The sequence below is a fragment of the Galeopterus variegatus genome, unplaced genomic scaffold (genome assembly GCF_000696425.1).
Source record: "Galeopterus variegatus unplaced genomic scaffold, G_variegatus-3.0.2 Scaffold917, whole genome shotgun sequence".
Lineage (NCBI taxonomy): Eukaryota > Metazoa > Chordata > Mammalia > Dermoptera > Cynocephalidae > Galeopterus > Galeopterus variegatus.
The window spans coordinates 109,169-115,678 of NW_007727028.1; positions in this window are offsets into that span (position 1 = coordinate 109,169).

The following is a 6,510-nucleotide window of genomic DNA, read 5'->3' on the forward strand; positions in this document are numbered from 1 at the left end:
CACAATTAGGAAATATCAAGGAGAGTGTTAGTTCACACCCAGGAGCTCGGATGCCGCAGCTAACATACCAAGAAGCAGCAAGCTGGTGTCAGGTCTACTCATTGTTGGCTTTCCTACCCTTCTGAGCTTCTCCTCCACTCTCTGAGCTTTCCAACAAGTGAGGAGCAGGTGTGTCACATGCTTGGATGGACGAATGAGTCATTTAAGGTTCTACTTTCCAGATATATGAAATCTATCCATCTAACCCAATGGCAAAGTCGCAGCACCATCAAGATCAGGGGCCACCAGTACACTCCCCCAGAACATCGGCCTCCAACTTCCCCTTCTGAGATGCACCATTCCTAGGATCAGATTCTGAATCACTTCACCACCAGGCAGTAACTTCAGGAAGATCCAGGCCTGAGCAGATACCACCATCCTGCTGGGTCCACAGGAACCCACCGTGGTGAATGGCTCCTTGTCCCAGGAGAGTGAAGGCCTCTGGGGTAAGAGCAGAGAGAGCAGGTGGGGAGTGTCATTTAGAGGTGTAAAAGACACAAAAATGAGGAGCAAACTATTGGGGAAAGTAACAGGATTGGAGCTAAATGTGTTTTTTACAGACAAGACACTGCAGGACCCTGAGCCTTGCCATTTATCCTCAGGTCCTTCCACTGAGCATTTCTGTGCAGCCCAAGAGGGGAAAGTGGCTGGAGAGAGCACTGAGTTGTCCTTCATCTCACCCTCAGGTGGGGTGGGCAAACCAGAGATACTGGGGAAGGGCACAGCTCTGCCTCTCAGCTGAGAGTTGAGACTCTTTGAGGCATCACTCCAGGCAGCAGGTGCAGGGATTGGTCCTTGATTCTATCCCTGCCCTGGGAGAGAAGGCATGCAAATGGTCAACAGTATATAAAAAGGTGCTCAGCATCCCTAATCAACAAGAAAATGCAAATCAAAACCACAACCAGATATAAGCCCACCCCTATTAGAATGGCTGATATCAAAGATCACCCGTAAGGTCGGCTAATACTAAAGACAGAAGGTCAGGCATGTCGGCAAGTGCGTGGAGACAAGAAACCCTTCACACTGCTGGCGGGCACGTCAATTAGCACACCCATGATGGAAAACTGCACGGAGGTTCCTCAAAAGCCTAAAAATACAATCAGCATGTGACCCGGCCATCCCACCCTGGCTATCCATCCGAAGACAGCACGAGCGTGTGGCGGAGTCGTCTGCACTCCACGCTCACCGCGGAGTTACTCCCTAGGACGAGGTTGCGGGATCAACCTCAGTTTCCATCAGCAAATGAATGAAGAATATGTAGTGTACATACACGATGGAATTCCACTCGGCCTTTAAAAAGAAAGAAATCCTGCCATGTGCAATGACATGAATGAACCAGGAGGACATGGTTTAGTGAAATAAGCCAGAGGCAGAAAGACTAACACTGCATGATCTCACCTGTACGTGGAATCTAAAGCAGTCAAACTCATAGCAACAGAGAGCAGAATGGTGGTTGGCTTCCAGAGGTGAGGCGTGGGGCAGATGCTGGTCAAAGGGCACACAATCTCGGTCAGACGGGAGAAGTAAGTTCGGGAGACTGTTGCACAGCGTGATGACTGCAGTTAATAACGATGCAGTGCATTCTTGGAAATTGCTTAGAGTCGATTTTAAAAATTCTCACCACACACACACAAAACAATAAGTACGTGAGAGAATGCCTATGCTAAACAGCTCTATTTAGCCATTCCACGACGTATACTTATTTCAAAACATCATGTTGTACACGATAAATATATACATTTTACTTGTCAATTTAAACAAACAACTAAATAAACAGGTAAATAAATACAGTGAGTGAGAGGCAGATCTAGGATGTACCCCCAGGACCTCTGGCACCGTGGCGCAGAGCCCCCATTTCATCCCGCTCAGCAGCGCCCACCCCATATTCTGCTCTTCCTTCACGCCCTCCTCTGCTCAGAAATTATTTCCCAAGTGCCTCACCCACCTCACCGAGCCCCCTCCTCTCCGAGGTCTGAGCGTCAACACCCCAACATCCCATCTGCAAGTGTGCTCTGCTCTGAGTATTTCATGGTGCTGCTCATGGCTTATTTCCCCAACGAGGCCGTAAGGGCGCTCGAAGGCAGGCATCACATTGGTCTGTCTTTGTATTCACCCCAGAGCCTGGATAATACTGGACCGATGATACTGAACCAGGTAGGGCACACGACATACCTGTAGGTGTGTTTCTCCCCAATTAGGTCACAAAGATCCTTTGTCCCAGTCTGTGTGCCCATGCATTCATCTACTTATTTAGATCACCCCTATGGGTTTTTCTCCAAGGACCTTACATTTAAGATTTCTATCATGAAAAAAAAAAAAAATTCCTACTACTACCAAGTTAAGATCTGACCCTGCCTGTGAAATACAGTTTTGTGCTCAGTTTTGTGGGTCAGGGAAGATGGTCCCTTCTCTGTACTGCCCTCAGCCATGCTCCCCAATAGCTCAACCGAGCCTGCTGCTCAGAAAGAGTGGGGAAGGGGAAGATGGACCTGCTGGGCTGCAGGAAACAACCATGGGGGCCAGTGCAGAGGCCCAGCACAGTCAAGGTCTTTACAGGGCCTGAGTGTGAAGGAGACCCTCGCCCAATGCCCACCCCATCAACATTCACCAGTGTCACTCCCAGTGCAAGTGTCAGCCTGCACAGGGGTCATGGATATTGCTGATGGTTTTTAAAGCATGTTATCGAATATGTACCACTGTGATTTAACCTAAAGTTGCCCCAGCTTGTGAAACTCCCCTCTTATCAATGATTGCATTAGAAGAATGGTAGATGTGGAAAGGTGGGAGTGACTGCATCTACCAGCCTCAGCTGGTGCCTTTCCAGGTTCCCGTAAACTCTGAAGAGGTCAAGGGCCTTGTTATGGGCTAATTGTGTCTCCCCTTAACCCCCCAAATTTATGTGCTGACTTTCTAACTCCCAGTACCTCAGAATGTGTTTTTGGTGATAGGATCTTTAAAGAGATAATTAAGGTTAAATGAAGCCATTGGGGTGGGCTCTGATCCAGTCTGACCGGTGTCCTTATAAGAGGAGATTTGGACACAGACACACACAGAGAGATGACGATGTGCAAACACAGGGAGAAGACAGCATATACGTGCTGAGGAGAGGGGCCTCAGGAGGAACCAGCCCTGCCACACCTGATGCCGGACCTCTAGCTTCCAGACTGTGAGACAATCAACGTCTGTTGTCCCAGCTGCCCCATCTTTGGCACATTGCTACGGCAGCAAGTGCCGACTAAAACAAGGTAGGCTGGCTACTGCTCCATCTTAAGGAGCGTGGTCAGCCCTCAGTGCAGCCTAGCGGAAGACAGACTTCCATGGGAGTTTCTGGGGTGCTCGGAATCAACCAGTCCTTACTTTTTGTTTCCCATTTATCTCACTAGGTCACACATCATCACATACTTGGGGACAAGACAGACTGGGTTTGTAAAAATGTGAGTCTAACTAATTGAAAGCACATCTCTCCAGCGTGTAGGAGCAGGATGTCAGGGGTTACGCTGTCAAGTGCGCCAGCCTGGGTGGGAATGCAGCTTCCCTTTCAGAGCCTGGCATTCTCAACTGCGAAATGGACATGAGCACAGTGAAGTTCCAGCACATCGAAGGAACCGACATCTAGTAGTTTTAGTAATAGATTATTAATACCTAAGAGTTTCAAATAGAGGTTCTGCATACATTGGATTAATGGCATATTTGTATTTAGAAGCAGCAAGTGTGCACAACATCTTTGTGGACATTCTTGGGAAAATGTAGCTTCTGTTCTAACTTCATATTTCTATAAAACTTTATGCATCATTTATGTATTATTTCTTGAAAGCTTTATAATCTGTCCCATCAACATATTTTACCCAAGTTCTCAGAGGAGGAAGCTGGATAGAGAAGGGGGTAGTAACCCCGGAAGCAGCAGAGCCTGGGCAGGAACTCCAGCTTCTGCTTGGCCTAGTCAGGGTGGGGGTCCTCGAGGGAAACAGACCAATGTGTATACCTCTCATATTTCATATATAGCTACCCTAAATACACATACATACATGTGCATATGCACACACCGGCACACGTGCACACACAGACATAGAGAGATTGATTGTGAGGAATTGGCTCCTGTGCTTACGGTTACGGAGGCTAAGTCCTGCTATCTGCTGTGCCTGGGAAAGCTGGTGGTGTAAGGGCAGGAGAAGATGGTCCAGCTCAAGGAGCCACACAGAGACAGCCAGCCCACCCTTCCCTAGCCCTTCTGTTCTACCCAGGTCCTCAACAGATTGGATGAGTCCCACCCACACGGGGGAGGACCGTCTGCTCTGCTCTGTCTACAAATTGAAATGCTATTGTCATCTGAAAACACCCTCACAGACACACCCAGAAATAACGTTTAGCCAAATACCTGGGCACCCAGGATCCAGTCTAGCTGACACATAAAATTTACCATCACTCTGCTCTGCCAGGAACACCTGCCCTTCAGCCAGTGAGAGGATCCTGGCAACGGTTTTGTCCTCAGCTGTCCTGACATGGGGATCCTCTGCTTGTTGCTGTAAGGCCTGGGTCAAGTGGCTTCTCTGGATAGCCTGGCATCCTCAACTGTGAAATGGGGATGAGCACAGTAGGAGCAGGAGTTCCTAGCACGCTGCCTAACCTAGTCAAGGGAACCAATATCTAGTATTTTTAGTAATGGATTATTAAAACTTAAGTTTTTCCAATAGAGGTTCTACATATATTGGATTAAGGACTTATCTGTACTTCAGGCAACCAAGTCAGATCATCATGAATTCCACATCTGTGGGCACCAAACACAATCGGAGGGGAAGAAACAGTAACACAGGCTCTCACAACGCAAGCCTACACGCTCGCGACCCCTTCTCTCCTGATGCCACTCCTGGAGTCTACGGATGACCTTGCTCGGGTCCCAGCCTGCGAGCTGTGAAGGCGATGACTGACCTCGCTCTTTACCCTGAGCCCTGCGCATCCTCTCACCTTGATCTGATTAAGCAAAGCATAAGGAGCTGATTCCACAGCAGGCAAGCAGTTCAATGGCTGTAAAGCGCTTACTCATGTGCAGTAAATTAACTCCCACAAATTGTTACTCATTAATTTGCCCCCTTGTAAAATGTCATTGACTACATGGGGCTTTTTAGTGCCTTAAATTTCCTACCTGACTATCACAGCACTCAAAACACTGCCTTCCCTTGCTCTTGGAGAAGGGGATTCTCCATAAGATCGCACCCACACGGCAGCCTCTGCTGCCCTCTGATAAAATGTAGACACCACAGCAGAGCTTACAAATGGCACCCAACTGTTAGATGTAGTTTCCACCTTCTATGACAGGTAAGTAAATTCCATGTCATCATCATAAATATTAGCTGCTATTACTTGAATCTTTCACCCATGTAAATGCCAGCACCATCTAGACTTGATTTTTCCCATAGTAAAATTATCTGATAATATCAACATGTTTACGTCTTCATTCTAGCAAGTTTTTAGAGCTATTTGAGGCACATGAGGTTGGAATGAGAATTTTGAAGGCTAACATGTTCTTTTCTTTCTTTCTTTCTTTCTTTTTTTCTTTAACCAAAAATTACATGTCCTTTATGCAATGAAAAAATATGATACAGAAAAGTTTAGTTTGGGACTCTTTCCTTTTGGCACAAACTCTAGCATATTCTCCGCACTGAATTTACTTGTTTTATCTGAGTGACTTCTCAGGCAGCATTGTGGTTTGGACTTTAGAGGGTGAGTTATAAACTGCTGAGTGTTGCAGTAGGCTTGAGGGATGCGGGTATAAATAAGATCTTTGTTAAACATTTTCCTTCTCCTTTCTCTTCATTTATTTATAGAATCCTAGTGTTTCCCTTTCTAAAACTCTTTCTACCCCCTGTAGGTGTGGCCATTAGTCCAAAATCCCAGTGTCCTGTGCTGCGTAGAGGCAGGGGATAAGCCTCAGCAGGCAACACCTCGATACCCACCTCGGGTCCCAGCTGTGCATCCCGCAGCACGCCTCCCCCACGCTTCAGGATTCAGCTGGCATGTCCTCAAGACACAGAACTGAAGGTGCTGCTTGCCAGCCTGATGCTCAGGAGCGACCCACAGGAACTGCACTGTCTGCCACACACAGACCACCACACAGGGGACCCTCCAGGTCTGCCCTCCACCCACCTGCCAGCCGCATGACTCACCTCTGCTCCAGGTCACAAGTGGCCACTGGCTCCTAACATGACCTGAGTGACATTGGTTCACAAAAACAGGCCTTTAGTCTGCAGGTATCTACATCCAAAATGTGTCCCCGTACATACATATGCAGGTATACATACATCCCTCCATGAGGGTGAGCAGCGTTTCAACACCTTCTCCAGGTTGTGACCTACATGGAACAAAGCTTCCTTCTCCAGCATCCATCAGCCATGCACCGTGGGCAGGTGCAGACCGGTAGCAGTGCAGTGCCTTTACTACTCAGGATGGCAGGTTCGAATTGCATGTGACAGGTGA